This window comes from Polistes fuscatus, unplaced genomic scaffold, assembly GCF_010416935.1.
Source record: "Polistes fuscatus isolate 324 unplaced genomic scaffold, CU_Pfus_HIC Scaffold12, whole genome shotgun sequence".
NCBI classification, from domain to species: Eukaryota; Metazoa; Arthropoda; class Insecta; order Hymenoptera; family Vespidae; genus Polistes; species Polistes fuscatus.
The window spans coordinates 3,215,411-3,233,449 of record NW_025113020.1 but is presented as its reverse complement, the minus strand read 5'-3'; the positions used below and the strand labels follow the sequence as shown (position 1 = coordinate 3,233,449).

Sequence of the window (18,039 nt, the reverse complement as noted above, 5' to 3'; positions counted from 1 at the left end):
ATTAAATAATTTTTGAATCATTGAAAAAAATAGAAATATATTGATAAATAAATATATTTAAACTTTTAGTTTTTTTATTTACATTATTCGAGGAATAAAGAATCAAAATTCTTTATTCCTTTTTCTTAATTCGTTTATTCTTATACAGTGTTTTTATGTTGAAAGGATTTCTTTTGACTGGTTAATTAAGTTTTAAGTTTTCTTATAACACAATTACATCTTTTACTTGTTATTTTTATTGAAAACTTATCTACCTCATGACCAGCTTATCACAATAATTCCACGTTGAACAAATCTACGTACGTCTATTGGTTGATATGACATAACTTCGTGACTTTAACCATAATAAATCTCAAAATATAAAAATTTAATGTTGTTTTTATTAGGTAAAAAATTGAAATACATAAGAACAATGTTCTAGTCTACAATTATTACTACTTGTTTACATCTAATTTTAACAAAAGTTTATCGTTCGGAGCAAATTTTTATGTCTTAAATATAAAAATATTTTCTTAACTGTATTAGATTAAAAGATAAATGCATTTAATTTGTTCAAAAATGTGCAAGAATACCGTTTAACGATAGAAACGCAGCAGTTCTGCTTATCTCTTCTTTTAACATAAAAAAATTGTTTTAAAAGGAACTTGTTTGTTCTCCATTGATGCAAAAACAAAACTAGATTCGAATACTTCTTCTTCTGGTAAGAAAATGTAAAATAAAAATATTCAATCAGTTAATAATTAATTATCCTCGCGAATTATTAAAGATCAAAAGTTGCACTGATTTGCAGTCTTCTTATTCTGATTGGATTATTTATAATTTAAGAGCATTTAATTTATTTAAGCTAGTCGAATATTTAGGATTGTATTATGCTTATATAGAAATTATAAGTAATGAGCGGCTGAGAATAAAAAACCTCAATCCCCCTATTGACTAAAATACATTTCAGAAGATCGAAATTGAAGTACCTGAAGATTCGGGAGAATATGCAAAAATGGACAATGCCCATAAAGAATTTCAAAAAGCTATCGGGACTGCAGTATGTTGATATGTGCCTGATCGAAGAGTACTGCTGGCCATCTACCGTCATGAAAATATATCGTCACAGTACCATGCTGTAAGAAATGTATTTTCGTAATTCATCGCAAAAGGTTTTGCTGTTGAAAAGAACAGAAGAAGCAGCTTGTCAAAACTCGAATCTACGAAATTTCAAACGATGGGGGGATACATATAGATGAATATAATGTTCCAGAATAAGAAGACTTCATGGGACTAGCTATCGGTGCTCATGGTGCAAATATACAACAAGCAAGAAATGTAGACGAAATAACAAATATAGTACTGGAAGAAAATTCTTGCACATTTAAAATATATATATATATATAAGTATAAAATATATATATTAAGAGTAACACGAAGCTCCCAAAAAAGTTTGTTCAATGTTGGAATATAGCGAAAAGTTCATTCAAGTTCTATGCGTGTTGGTAGGAAAAGTAATTGGCAAAAATGGTCGCATTATAGAAAAAATTGTTGACAAAAGTGGTGTACTGGCAACCTCAGTCCAATTCCCTTTTGTTCAAGTACGATTACAACCAAAAATGGTATCAAAGCAGATTTTCAAGAGAACCAATATATTCAAATATTTTCTAGATCTAACTAACATGAAGCATGGGGATGGTGGATAAATAACCTCATGAAGTACTTATTGGTTTTAAGCTTGATGTAAAGGCTCTTTCTACCGTTTTTTCGAATGATATGCAAGGCATTGTTAATAGAAACGTTCTTATTTGTTCGTCGCGTATCCCTGTAATGAATTGTGTGATTAATTTTTCTTCCTGGCCATTTGTAACATTGCACTTGTTAAGTATTTTCTGTAAATTATAAGCATAATTCTCTATCGTTTCTTGTTCATATTGATATCGAAATAAAAAACGTTTTAAGTGCAAATCAGTTACATCGGAAAAAAAATAACTAAAATATTTGTTTATTATCTCTTCGTATGAAAGTATTGAAAAATTGACTTTATAGTGATATTTCTCGACACACGTATGAACATTATTTTCTACCATTTTTATGAAGAATTTACCCAGTTTATTATCTGGTACTTTTACAATATCTGCTACATATTCAAATTTATTTAACCAATAATGAAACATACCTTCCGTCTTGGGATTGTAAGCATTAATTATTGAAAGGGCCAGTTTTAGATATTCAGATATGTCATTAGCTTTTACAAAAGAAATGGCCTCTGCTACCAACTCATTGAATGATAAGTCAGAAATATTCTTTAAATGATTTCTTAAATAATCGTCCATTATTCCTTTAATATATTGCTTCCTCAATTTAAATTTATCGTCTTTTATATATTTGCACTTATTATATAATTTCCGTAAATTGTTAGAATATTTTTCTATAGACTCTTCTACATATTGATTGCGATAAGTGAAACGTTTACGGTGAAATATGAGTTCCATTTTATTAAAGGGGAAGTAAAAATATTGAAAATAAGGGTTCATTATTTGCTCGTATGTTTGTTCAATTTTGTAGAAATAAGGTAAGTGATAGGAGAAAGACTAGGTACATTAGCGTCCACCATTGTAACCAACAATTCATCTATTTTATCATCTGGTACCCCGATCTCGTCTACTATATACTCAAATTTATTGAACCACATAGGAAAAAACGTTTTTTCTTCTAGTTTGAAAATTTTCATCATTGAAAGTGCTTGACTTAGATAATGAGTTATTTGATTACCTTCTAGTAATGCAATGGCATTTGCTACCGTTCTATCAAATGATAAGTTAGGAGTTTTATTTAAATGAGATCTTATATCATCGTCCCGGATTCCTCTAACGAATTGTTCGCACAATTTTTTTTCTGTGCAGTATATTTTACTGCTCTTTTTATACATTTCCATTAAATTATTGGCATATTGCTTTATCGTTTCTTGTTCATATTGAATTCGACACATGATACGTCTCTTATAAATATCATTTTCAAACTGAGTATAAAAATACCAAAAATAATATTTAATTAGTTCTTCGTATGATAGTGTAGAGAATCTTACAGAATTGAAACTCTTCCTAATACTCTGATGGACATCATTATGAATCATTTTGACAAAGAATTCGATCATTCTATCTTCTGGTACCTCTACCATCCTTGATACATATTCATATTTATTAAACCACGTACAAAAGTCTTCTCCGTTCTTTATATCGAAAATATTAATCATTGAAAAAGCCGGATTAATGTAATAGTATATGGAATCTATTCTTTGAAATCTAACGGCTTCTTCTACTATTTTATTGATTGACATGTTAGGGCTAGGTAATTCAAAGTTTCTTTTTAAATAATCTCTTATTTTATCTTCGCGGATCCCAATAATAAATTGTTTGCATAATTTTTGATGAGTGACTTCCCCATAATTGCACTTACAAATTATTTTTCTTAAATTTTTAGCATAATTCTTTATCGGCTCATTCACGTATTGTTTCCGTACAGTAAAACGTCTTTGGTGTACATTTTTAACAGAACGGAAGGTATAATATCGAAGGAAATATTCGATAACTTCGTCATATGAAATTTCCGAGAAATTGACATTTTCGAAATGGTTCTTGACAGGTTCATGAGCGCTATCGTGCAACATTGTTAAGAACAATTTAGCCATGTTATTATATGGTACCTCGATCATATTTGCCACATACTCAAACTTATTTAACCACAGAAGAAAAAACCCTTCTTCTTCTTGTTTAAAGATATTTATCATCGTAAGTGCTTGATAATGATAATGATATATTTCCTTAACTTCGTTTAATGAATTTTCGTTGCTCGTCATTTTCAAAATAGTGAAAGCTTTTTATTATGTATTGCTCGTCAATAGATTTAGGTTTGATTATTCTTCCAAACTTTCTTACTTCTCTTTCCACTAACGTCAGTATACTTCTCATGCGATAATATATTTTCTATTTCTTCAGTTATATGTTTTACATGTATATATAAACAAAGGTTTAAAGTAATTTAATGTATATTAAATATTTTGTATTAAAATTACACAGTTAAGAAAAATACACGTAAATACTTTAACTGATATCTTAACACTTCAACGAAAGTTTAACGACTCACTATTTAAACTTTATTGCTTTTGAATTAGATGAGAGTGGAAAATTTATTCAGCGTCCTTCATTAGTCGTTGACAGAGATACTAATATATATGGAAATAATAATAATAAATATTTCTTTAATATTATAGAAATTCAAACGTAAACATAATTCACAGTTACATATTTATTACAACGATGCCGTATTTCATAGATTTTTATACACTGAAAGCTATGAGACAAAAAAATAAGTCTTACTAAACGAGTCTTCTTTTCTCATGATTTTACTGTTCTCATTTATGCGTATGCCTAAGTATTATATTTTTAATCTTTCTTTGATGAATTTACAGTTCATTCTCGGGGTCCAACAAGCTCGAGATTTAACGAAAAATTAAATAATTTTTGAATCATTGAAAAAAATAGAAATATATTGATAAATAAATATATTTAAACTTTTAGTTTGTTTATTTACATTATTCGAGGAATAAAGAATCAAAATTCTTTATTCCTTTTTCTTAATTCGTTTATTCTTATACAGTGTTTTTATGTTGAAAGGATTTCTTTTGACTGGTTAATTAAGTTTTAAGTTTTCTAATAACACAATTACATCTGTTACTTGTTATTTTTATTGAAAACTTATCTACCTCATGACCAGCTTATCACAATAATTCCACGTTGGACAAATCTACGTACATATATTCGTTGATATGACATAACTTCGTGACTTTAACCATAATAAATCTCAAAATATAAAAATTTAATGTTGTTTTTATTAGGAAAAATTGAAATACATAAGAACAATGTTCTAGTCTACAATTATTACTACTTGTTTACATCTAATTTTTACAAAAGTTTAACGTTCGGAGCAAATTTTTATGTCTTAAATATAAAAATATTTTCTTAACTGTATTAGATTAAAAAATAAATGCATTTAATTTGTTCAAAAATGTGCAAGAATACCGTTTAACGATAGAAACGCAGCAGTTCTGCTTATCTCTTCTTTTAACATAAAAAAATTGTTTTAAAAGGTACTTGTTTGTTCTCCATTGATACAAAAACAAAACTAGATTCGAATACTTCTTTTCTGGTAAGAAAATGTAAAAAAAAAATATTAATCAGTTAATAATTAATTATCCTCGCGAATTATTAAAGATCAAAAGTTGCACTGATTTGCAGTCTTCTTATTCTGATTGGATTATTTATAATTTAAGAGCATTTAATTTATTTAAGCTTTATAAATAACCTTGGGTAGTGGGAAGCCCTTATCAAGATGATCAAAGGAGGTTTTCTAGTAGTCGAATATTTAGGATTGTATTATGCTTATACAGAAATTATAAGTAATGAGCGGCTGAGAATAAAAAACCTCAATCCCCCTATTGACGAAAATACATTTCAGAAGATCGAAATTGAAGTACCTGAAGATTTGGGAGAATATGCAAAAATGGACAATGCCTATAAAGAATTTCAGAAAGCTATCGGGACTGCAGTGTGTTGATATGTGCCTGATCGAAGAGTACTGCTGGCATCTACCGTCATGAAAATATATATCGTCACAGTACCATGCTGTAAGAAATGTATTTTCGTAATTCATCGCAAAAGGTTTTGCTGTTAAAAGAACAGAAGAAGCAGCTCGTCAAAACTCGAATCTACGAAATTTCAAACGATGGGGGATACATAGATGAATATAATGTTCGAGAATAAGAAGACTTCATGGGACTAGCTATCGGTGCTCATGGTGCAAATATACAACAAGCAAGAAATGTAGTCGAAATAACAAATATAGAATTTGAAGAAAATTCTTGCACATTTAAAATATATATATATATATATATATATATAAATATATATATATACATATATATATGTATATGTATAAATATTAAATGTATATAATATAGAGTCACACGAAGCTCTCAAAAAAGCTCGTTCAATGTTGGAATATAGCGAAGAGTTCATTCAAATTCTATGCGTGTTTTTAGGAAAAGTAATTGGCAAAAATGGTCGCATTATAGAAAAAATTGTTGACAAAAGTGGTGTACTGGCAACTCAGTCCAATTCCCTTTTGTTCAAGTACGATTACAACCAAAAAATGGTATCAAAGCAGATTTTCAAGAGAACCAATATATTCAAATATTTTCTAGATCTAACTAGCATGAAGCATGGGGATGGTGGATAAATAACCTCAGGAAGTACTTATTGGTTTTAAGTTGATGTAATGGCCCTTTCTACCGTTTTTTGGAATGATATGCAAGGCATTGTTAATAGAAACGTTCTTATTTGTTCGTCGCGTATCCCTGTAATGAATTGTGTGATTAATTTTTCTTCCTGGCCATTTGTAACATTGCACTTCTTAAGTATTTTCTGTAAATTATAAGCATAATTCTCTATCGTTTCTTGTTCATATTGATATCGAAATAAAAAACGTTTTAAGTGCAAATCAGTTACATCGGAAAAAAAATAACTAAAATATTTGTTTATTATCTCTTCGTATGAAAGTATTGAAAAATTGACTTTATAGTGATATTTCTCGACACACATATGAACATTATTTTCTACCATTTTTATGAAGAATTTACCCAGTTTATTATCTGGTACTTTTAAAATATCTGCTACATATTCAAATTTATTTAACCAATAATGAAACATACCTTCCGTCTTGGGATTGTAAGCATTAATTATTGAAAGAGCCAGTTTTAGATATTCAGATATGTCATTAGCTTTTACAAAAGAAATGGCTTCTGCTACCAACTCATTGAATGATAAGTCAGAAATATTCTTTAAATGATTTCTTAAATAATCGTCCATTATTCCTTTAATATATTGCTTCCTCAATTTAAATTTATCGTCTTTTATATATTTGCACTTATTATATAATTTCCGTAAATTGTTAGAATATTTTTCTATAGACTCTTCTACATATTGATTGCGATAAGTGAAACGTTTACGGTGAAATATGAGTTCCATTTTATTAAAAGGGAAGTAAAAATATTGAAAATAAGGGTTCATTATTTGCTCGTATGTTTGTTCAATTTTGTATAAATTACGGTAAGTCATAAGAGAAAGACTAGGTACATTATCATCCACCATTGTAACCAACAATTCATCTATTTTATCATCTGGTACCCCGATCTCGTCTACTATATACTCAAATTTATTGAACCACATAGGAAAAAACGTTTTTTCTTCTAGTTTGAAAATTTTCATCATTGAAAGTGCTTGACTTAGATAATGAGTTATTTGATTACCTTCTAGTAATGCAATGGCATTTGCTACCGTTCCATCAAATGATAAGTTAGGAGTTTTATTTAAATGAGATCTTATATCATCGTCCCGGATTCCTCTAACGAATTGTTCGCACAATTTTTTTTCTGTGCAGTATATTTTACTGCTCTTTTTATACATTTCCATTAAATTATTGGCATATTGCTTTATCGTTTCTTGTTCATATTGAATTCGACACATGATACGTCTCTTATAAATATCATTTTCAAACGGAGTATAAAAATACCAAAAATAATAGTTAATTAGTTCTTCGTATGATAGTGTAGAGAATCTTACAGAATTTAAACTCTTCCTAATACTCTGATAAACATCATTATGAATCATTTTGACAAAAAATTCGATCATTCTATCTTCTGGTACCTCAACCATCCTTGATACATATTCATATTTATTAAACCACGTACAAAAGTCTTCTCCGTTCTTTATATCGAAAATATTAATCATTGAAACTGCCGGATTAATGTAATAATATATAGAATCTATTCTTTGAAATGTAACGGCTTCTTCTACTATTTTATTAAAAGACATGTTAGGGCTAGGTAATCCAAAGTTTCTTTTTAAATAATCTCTTATTTTATCTTCGCGGATCCCATTAATAAATTGTTTGCATAATTTTTGATGAGTGACTTCTCCATAATTGCACTTACAAATTATTTTTCTTAAATTTTTAGCATAATTCTTTATCGGCTCATTCACGTATTGTTTTCGTACAGTAAAACGTCTTTGGTGTACATTTTTAACAGAACGGAAGGTATAATATCGAAGGAAATATTCGATTAATTCGTTATATGCAATTTCCGAGAATTTGACACTTTCGAAATGGTTCTTGACAGGTTCATGAGCGCTATCGTGCAACATTGTTAAGAACAATTTAGCCATTTTATTATATGGTACCTCGATCATATTTGCCACATACTCAAACTTATTTAACCACAGAAGAAAAAACCCTTCTTCTTCTTGTTTGAAAATATTTATCATCGTAAGTGCTTGATTAAGATAATGAGATATTTCCTTAACTTCGTTTAATGAATTCTCGTTGCTCGTCATTTTCAAAACAGTGATAGTTCTTTATTATGTATAGCTCGTTAATAGATGTACGTTTGAATATTCTTCCAAACTTTCTTATTTCTTTTTCCACTAACATCAGTATACTTCTCATGCGATAATATATTTTCTATTTCTTCAGTTATATGTTTTACATGTATATATAAACAAAGGTTTAAAGTAATTTAATGTATATTAAATATTTTGTATTAAAATTACACAGTTAAGAAAAATACACGTAAATACTTTAACTGATATCTTAACACTTCAACGAAAGTTTAACGACTCACTATTTAAACTTTATTGCTTTTGAATTAGATGAGAGTGGGAAATTTATTCAACGTCCTTCATTAGTCGTTGGCAGAGATACTAATATATATGAAAATAATCATAATAAATATTTCTTCAATATTATAAATTCAAACGTAAACATATTTCACAGTTACATATTTATTAAAACGATGCCGTATTTCATAGATTTTTATACACTGAAAGCTATGAGACAAAAAAATAAGTCTTACTAAACGAGTCTTCTTTTTTCATGATTTTACTGTTCTCATTTATGCGTATGCCTAAGTATTATATTTTTAATCTTTCTTTGATGAATTTACAGTTCATTCTCGGGGTCCAACAAGCTCGAGATTTAACGAAAAATTAAATAATTTTTGAATCATTGAAAAAAATAGAAATATATTGATAAATAAATATATTTAAACTTTTAGTTTGTTTATTTACATTATTCGAGGAATAAAGAATCAAAATTCTTTATTCTTTTTTCTTAATTCGTTTATTCTTATACAGTGTTTTTATGTTGAAAGGATTTCTTTTGACTGGTTAATTAAGTTTTAAGTTTTCTAATAACACAATTACATCTGTTACTTGTTATTTTTATTGAAAACTTATCTACCTCATGACCAGCTTATCACAATAATTCCACGTTGGACAAATCTACGTACATATATTCGTTGATATGACATAACTTCGTGACTTTAACCATAATAAATCTCAAAATATAAAAATTTAATGTTGTTTTTATTAGGTAAAAATTGAAATACATAAGAACAATGTTCTAGTCTACAATTATTACTACTTGTTTACATCTAATTTTTACAAAAGTTTAACGTTCGGAGCAAATTTTTATGTCTTAAATATAAAAATATTTTCTTAACTGTATTAGATTAAAAAATAAATGCATTTAATTTGTTCAAAAATGTGCAAGAATACCGTTTAACGATAGAAACGCAGCAGTACTGCTTATCTCTTCTTTTAACATAAAAAAATTGTTTTAAAAGGAACTTGTTTGTTCTCCATTGATGCAAAAACAAAACTAGATTCGAATACTTCTTCTTCTGGTAAGAAAATGTAAAATAAAAATATTCAATCAGTTAATAATTAATTATCCTCGCGAATTATTAAAGATCAAAAGTTGCACTGATTAGCAGTCTTCTTATTCTGATTGGATTATTTATAATTTAAGAGCATTTAATTTATTTAAGCTTTATAAATAACCTTGGGTAGTGGGAAGCCCTTATCAAGATGATCAAAGGAGGTTTTCTAGTAGTCGAATATTTAGGATTGTATTATGCTTATACAGAAATTATAAGTAATGAGCGGCTGAGAATAAAAAACCTCAATCCCCTTATTGACTAAAATACATTTCAGAAGATCGAAATTGAAGTACCTGAAGATTCGGGAGAATATGCAAAAATGGACAATGCCCATAAAGAATTTCAAAAAGCTATCGGGACTGCAGTGTGTTGATATGTGCCTGATCGAAGAGTACTGCTGGCCATTTACCGTCATGAAAATATATATCGTCACAGTACCATGCTGTAAGAAATGTATTTTCGTAATTCATCGCAAAAGGTTTTGCTGTTGAAAAGAACAGAAGAAGCAGCTCGTCAAAACTCGAATCTACGAAATTTCAAACGATGGGGGGATACATAGATGAATATAATGTTCCAGAATAAGAAGACTTCATGGGACTAGCTATCGGTGCTCATGGTGCAAATATACAACAAGCAAGAAATGTAGTCGAAATAACAAATATAGAATTGGAAGAAAATTCTTGCACATTTAAAATATATATATATATAAGAGTATAAAATATATATATTTTTAAAATATATATATATATATATAAAATATATATATATACATATATATATATATATGTATATGTATAAATATTAAATGTATATATATATATATATAGAGTCACACGAAGCTCTCAAAAAAGCTCGTTCAATGTTGGAATATAGCGAAGAGTCCATTCAAATTCTATGCGTGTTTTTAGGAAAAGTAATTGGCAAAAATGGTCGCATTATAGAAAAAATTGTTGACAAAAGTGGTGTACTGGCAACCTCAGTCCAATTCCCTTTTGTTCAAGTACGATTACAACCAAAAAATGGTATCAAAGCAGATTTTCAAGAGAACCAATATATTCAAATATTTTCTAGATCTAACTAACATGAAGCATGGGGATGGTGGATAAATAACCTCAGGAAGTACTTATTGGTTTTAAGCTTGATGTAAAGGCTCTTTCTACCGTTTTTTCGAATGATATGCAAGGCATTGTTAATAGAAACGTTCTTATTTGTTCGTCGCGTATCCCTGTAATGAATTGTGTGATTAATTTTTCTTCCTGGCCATTTGTAACATTGCACTTCTTAAGTATTTTCTGTAAATTATAAGCATAATTCTCTATCGTTTCTTGTTCATATTGATATCGAAATAAAAAACGTTTTAAGTGCAAATCAGTTACATCGGAAAAAAAATAACTAAAATATTTGTTTATTATCTCTTCGTATGAAAGTATTGAAAAATTGACTTTATAGTGATATTTCTCGACACACATATGAACATTATTTTCTACCATTTTTATGAAGAATTTACCCAGTTTATTATCTGGTACTTTTACAATATCTGCTACATATTCAAATTTATTTAACCAATAATGAAACATACCTTCCGTCTTGGGATTGTAAGCATTAATTATTGAAAGGGCCAGTTTTAGATATTCAGATATGTCATTAGCTTTTACAAAAGAAATGGCCTCTGCTACCAACTCATTGAATGATAAGTCAGAAATATTCTTTAAATGATTTCTTAAATAATCGTCCATTATTCCTTTAATATATTGCTTCCTCAATTTAAATTTATCGTCTTTTATATATTTGCACTTATTATATAATTTCCGTAAATTGTTAGAATATTTTTCTATAGACTCTTCTACATATTGATTGCGATAAGTGAAACGTTTACGGTGAAATATGAGTTCCAATTTATTAAAAGGGAAGTAAAAATATTGAAAATAAGGGTTCATTATTTGCTCGTATGTTTGTTCAATTTTGTAGAAATTAAGGTAAGTCATAGGAGAAAGACTAGGTACATTAGCGTCCACCATTGTAACCAACAATTCATCTATTTTATCATCTGGTACCCCGATCTCGTCTACTATATACTCAAATTTATTGAACCACATAGGAAAAAACGTTTTTTCTTCTAGTTTGAAAATTTTCATCATTGAAAGTGCTTGACTTAGATAATGAGTTATTTGATTACCTTCTAGTAATGCAATGGCATTTGCTACCGTTCCATCAAATGATAAGTTAGGAGTTTTATTTAAATGAGATCTTATATCATCGTCCCGGATTCCTCTAACGAATTGTTCGCACAATTTTTTTTCTGTGCAGTATATTTTACTGCTCTTTTTATACATTTCCATTAAATTATTGGCATATTGCTTTATCGTTTCTTGTTCATATTGAATTCGACACATGATACGGCTCTTATAAATATCATTTTCAAACGGAGTATAAAAATACCAAAAATAATATTTAATTAGTTCTTCGTATGATAGTGTAGAGAATCTTACAGAATTTAAACTCTTCCTAATACTCTGATGGACATCATTATGAATCATTTTGACAAAGAATTCGATCATTCTATCTTCTGGTACCTCAACCATCCTTGATACATATTCATATTTATTAAACCACGTACAAAAGTCTTCTCCGTTCTTTGGATCGAAAATATTAATCATTGATAAAGCCGGATTAATGTAATAGTATATAGAATCTATTCTTTGAAATCTAACGGCTTCTTCTACTATTTTATTGATTGCCATGTTAGGGCTAGGTAATTCAAAGTTTCTTTTTAAATAATCTCTTATTTTATCTTCGCGGATCCCAATAATAAATTGTTTGCATAATTTTTGATGAATGACTTCTCCATAATTGCACTTACAAATTATTTTTCCTAAATTTTTAGCATAATTCTTTATCGGCTCATTCACGTATTGTTTCCGTACAGTAAAACGTCTTTGGTGTACATTTTTAACAAAACGGAAGGTATAATATCGAAGGAAATATTCGATTAATTCGTTATATGCAATTTCCGAGAAATTGACATTTTCGAAATGGTTCTTGACAGGTTCATGAGCGCTATCGTGCAACATTGTTAAGAACAATTTAGCCATTTTATTATATGGTACCTCGATCATATCTGCCACATACTCAAACTTATTTAACCACAGAAGAAAAAACCCTTCTTCTTCTTGTTTAAAGATATTTATCATCGTAAGTGCTTGATAATGATAATGATATATTTCCTTAACTTCGTTTAATGAATTTTCGTTGCTCGTCATTTTCAAAATAGTGAAAGCTTTTTATTATGTATTGCTCGTCAATAGATTTACGTTTGATTATTCTTCCAAACTTTCTTACTTCTCTTTCCACTAACGTCAGTATACTTCTCATGCGATAATATATTTTCTATTTCTTCAGTTATATGTTTTACATGTATATAAAACAAAGGTTTAAAGTAATTTAATGTATATTAAATATTTTGTATTAAAATTACACAGTTAAGAAAAATACACGTAAATACTTTAACTGATATCTTAACACTTCAACGAAAGTTTAACGACTCACTATTTAAACTTTATTGCTTTTGAATTAGATGAGAGTGGAAAATTTATTCAGCGTCCTTCATTAGTCGTTGACAGAGATACTAATATATATGGAAATAATAATAAATATTTCTTTAATATTATAGAAATTCAAACGTAAACATAATTCACAGTTACATATTTATTACAACGATGCCGTATTTCATAGATTTTTATACACTGAAAGCTATGAGACAAAAAAATAAGTCTTACTAAACGAGTCTTCTTTTCTCATGATTTTACTGTTCTCATTTATGCGTATGCCTAAGTATTATATTTTTAATCTTTCTTTGATGAATTTACAGTTCATTCTCGGGGTCCAACAAGCTCGAGATTTAACGAAAAATTAAATAATTTTTGAATCATTGAAAAAAATAGAAATATATTGATAAATAAATATATTTAAACTTTTAGTTTGTTTATTTACATTATTCGAGGAATAAAGAATCAAAATTCTTTATTCTTTTTTCTTAATTCGTTTATTCTTATACAGTGTTTTTATGTTGAAAGGATTTCTTTTGACTGGTTAATTAAGTTTTAAGTTTTCTAATAACACAATTACATCTGTTACTTGTTATTTTTATTGAAAACTTATCTACCTCATGACCAGCTTATCACAATAATTCTACGTTGGACAAATCTACGTACATATATTCGTCGATATGACATAACTTCGTGACTTTAACCATAATAAATCTCAAAATATAAAAATTTAATGTTGTTTTTATTAGGTTAAAAATTGAAATACATAAGAACAATGTTCTAGTCTACAATTATTACTACTTGTTTACATCTAATTTTTACAAAAGTTTAACGTTCGGAGCAAATTTTTATGTCTTAAATATAAAAATATTTTCTGAACTGTATTAGATTAAAAAATAAATGCATTTAATTTGTTCAAAAATGTGGAAGAATACCGTTTAGCGATAGAAACGCAGCAGTTCTGCTTATCTCTTCATATAACATAAAAAAATTGTTTTAAAAGGTACTTGTTTGTTCTCCATTGATGCAAAAACAAAACTAGATTCGAATACTTCTTCTTCTGGTAAGAAAATGTAAAATAAAAATATTCAATCAGTTAATAATTAATTATCCTCGCGAATTATTAAAGATCAAAAGTTGCACTGATTAGCAGTCTTCTTATTCTGATTGGATTATTTATAATTTAAGAGCATTTAATTTATTTAAGCTTTATAAATAACCTTGGGTAGTGGGAAGCCCTTATCAAGATGATCAAAGGAGGTTTTCTAGTAGTCGAATATTTAGGATTGTATTATGCTTATACATAAATTATAAGTAATGAGCGGCTGAGAATAAAAAACCTCAATCCCCCTATTGACTAAAATACATTTCAGAAGATCGAAATTGAAGTACCTGAAGATTTGGGACAATATGCAAAAATGGACAATGCCCATAAAGAATTTCAAAAAGCTATCGGGACTGCAGTGTGTTGATATGTGCCTGATCGAAGAGTACTGCTGGCCATCTACCGTCATGAAAATATATATCGTCACAGTACCATGCTGTAAGAAATGTATTTTCGTAATTCATCGCAAAAGGTTTTGCTGTTGAAAAGAACAGAAGAAGCAGCTCGTCAAAACTCGAATCTACGAAATTTCAAACGATGGGGGGATACATAGATGAATATAATGTTCTAGAATAAGAAGACTTCATGGGACTAGCTATCGGTGCTCATGGTGCAAATATACAACAAGCAAGAAATATAGTCGAAATAACAAATATAGAATTGGAAGAAAATTCTTGCACATTTAAAATATATATATATATATAAGAGTATAAAATATATATATTTTTAAAATATATATATATATATATAAAATATATATATACATATATATATGTATATGTATAAATATTAAATGTATATATATATAGAGTCACACGAAGCTCTCAAAAAAGCTCGTTCAATGTTGGAATATAGCGAAGAGTTCATTCAAATTCTATGCGTGTTTTTAGGAAAAGTAATTGGCAAAAATGGTCGCATTATAGAAAAAATTGTTGACAAAAGTGGTGTACTGGCAAACTCAGTCCAATTCCCTTTTGTTCAAGTACGATTACAACCAAAAAATGGTATCAAAGCAGATTTTTTAGAGAACCAATATATTCAAATATTTTCTAGATCTAACTAACATGAAGCATGGGGATGGTGGATAAATAACCTCAGGAAGTACTTATTGGTTTTAAGCTTGATGTAATGGCCCTTTCTACCGTTTTTTGGAATGATATGCAAGGCATTGCTAATAGAAACGTTCTTATTTGTTCGTCGCGTATCCCTGTAATGAATTGTGTGATTAATTTTTCTTCCTGGTAATTTGTAACATTGCACTTCTTAAATATTTTCTGTAAATTATAAGCATAATTCTCTATCGTTTCTTGTTCATATTGATATCGAAATAAAAAACGTTTTAAGTGCAAATCAGTTACATCGGAAAAAAAATAACTAAAATATTTGTTTATTATCTCTTCGTATGAAAGTATTGAAAAATTGACTTTATAGTGATATTTTTTGACACACGTATGAACATTATTTTCTACCATTTTTATGAAGAATTTATCCAGTTTATTATCTGGTACTTTTACAATATTTGCTACATATTCAAATTTATTTAACCAAAAATGGAACATTCCTTCCGTCATTGGATTGTAGGCATTAATTATTGAAAGGGCCGATTGTATATAATAAGATATGTCGTTAGTTTTTTCAAAAGAAATGGCCTCTGCTACCATTTGATTGAATGATATGAAAAAATTATTTTTTAAATGAGTTCTTATATCATCGTCGCGAATTCCGTCAACAAATTGTATCCATAATTTACATTCTTCGTTGTACATATATCTGCACTTTTTATGTAATTTCCGTAAATTGTTAGAATATTTTTCTATAGACTCTTCTACATATTGATTGCGATAAGTGAAACGTTTACGGTGAAATGTTAGTTCGTTTTTAGAAAAAGGGAAGTAAAAATATTGAAAATAAGGGTTTGTTATCTGCTCGTATGTTTGTTCAGTTTTGTAGAAATTACTGTAAGTCATAAGATAAAGAGTAGGTAAATTATCATGCACCATTGTAACCAACAATTCATCTATTTTATTATCTGGTACCCCGATCTCGTCTGCTATATACTCAAATTTATTGAACCACATAGGAAAAAACGTTTTTTCTTCTAGTTTGAAAATTTTCATCATTGAAAGTGCTTGACTTAGATAATGAGTTATTTGATTACCTTCTAGTAATGCAATGGCATTTGCTACCGTTCCATCAAATGATAAGTTAGGAGTTTTATTTAAATGAGATCTTATATCATCGTCCCGGATTCCTCTAACGAATTGTTCGCACAATTTTTTTTCTGTGCAGTATATTTTACTGCTCTTTTTATACATTTCCATTAAATTATTGGCATATTGCTTTATCGTTTCTTGTTCATATTGAATTCGACACATGATACGTCTCTCATAAATATCAGTTTCAAACGGAGAATAAAAATACCAAAAATAATGGTTAATTATTTCTTCGTATGAAGGTAAAGGGAAGCTTACAGAAGATAAATTCTGGCTAACAGTTTGATGGACATCATTATGAATCATTTTGACAAAGAATTCAATCATTTTATTATTCGGTAACTCGATCATCTTTGTTACATATTCAAATTTATTTAACCACATACAAAAGTCTTCTCCGTTCTTTGGATCGAAAATATTAATCATTGATAAAGCCGGATTAATGTAATAATATATAGAATCTGTTATTTCAAATGTAACGGCTTCTTCTACTATTTTATTGAATATGTTAGGGACAAGTAATCTAAAGTTTCTTTTTAAATAATCTCTTATTTTATCTTCGCGGATCCCATTAATAAATTGTTTGTATAATTTTTGATAAGTTACTGCTCCATAATTGCACTTATAAATTATTTTTTTTAAATTTTTAGCATACTTCTTTATCGGCTCATTCACGTATTGTTTCCGTAGAATAAAACGTCTATGGTGTACATTTTTAACAGAACGGAAGGTATAATATCGAAGGAAATATTCGATAACTTCGTCATATGAAATTTCCGAGAATTTGACATTTTCGTAATCGTTCTTGACAGGTTCATGAGCGCTATCGTGCAACATTGTTAAGAACAATTTAGCCATTTTATTATATGGTACCTCGATCATATCTGCCACATACTCAAACTTATTTAACCACAGAAGAAAAAACCCTTCTTCTTCTTGTTTGAAGATATTTATCATCGTAAGTGCTTGATTATGATAATGAGATATTTCCTTAACTTCGTTTAATGAATTTTCGTTGCTCGTCATTTTCAAAATAGTGATAGCTTTTTATTATGTATTGCTCGTCAATAGATTTACGTTTGATTATTCTTCCAAACTTTCTTACTTCTCTTTCCACTAACGTCAGTATACTTCTCATGCGATAATATATTTTCTATTTCTTCAGTTATATGTTTTACATGTATATATAAACAAAGGTTTAAAGTAATTTAATGTATATTAAATATTTTGTATTAAAATTACACAGTTAAAAAAAATAGACGTAAATACTTTAACTGATATCTTAACACTTCAACGAAAGTTTAACGACTCACTATTTAAACTTTATTGTTTTTGAATTAGATGAGAGTGGGAAATTTATTC

General features: G+C 28.3%; 4 pseudogenes; all 4 read left to right on the top strand.

The window, feature by feature from the left end:
• The first annotated feature begins 558 nt into the window (after window positions 1–558).
• LOC122513178 lies at window positions 559–1,685 on the top strand (annotated as a pseudogene).
• Window positions 1,686–5,370: 3,685 nt separating this feature from the next.
• On the top strand, window positions 5,371–6,276 carry LOC122513177 (annotated as a pseudogene).
• Window positions 6,277–9,962: 3,686 nt separating this feature from the next.
• Window positions 9,963–10,895, top strand: LOC122513176 (annotated as a pseudogene).
• A 3,711-nt stretch (window positions 10,896–14,606) lies between these two features.
• On the top strand, window positions 14,607–15,527 carry LOC122513175 (annotated as a pseudogene).
• Window positions 15,528–18,039: the final 2,512 nt, after the last annotated feature.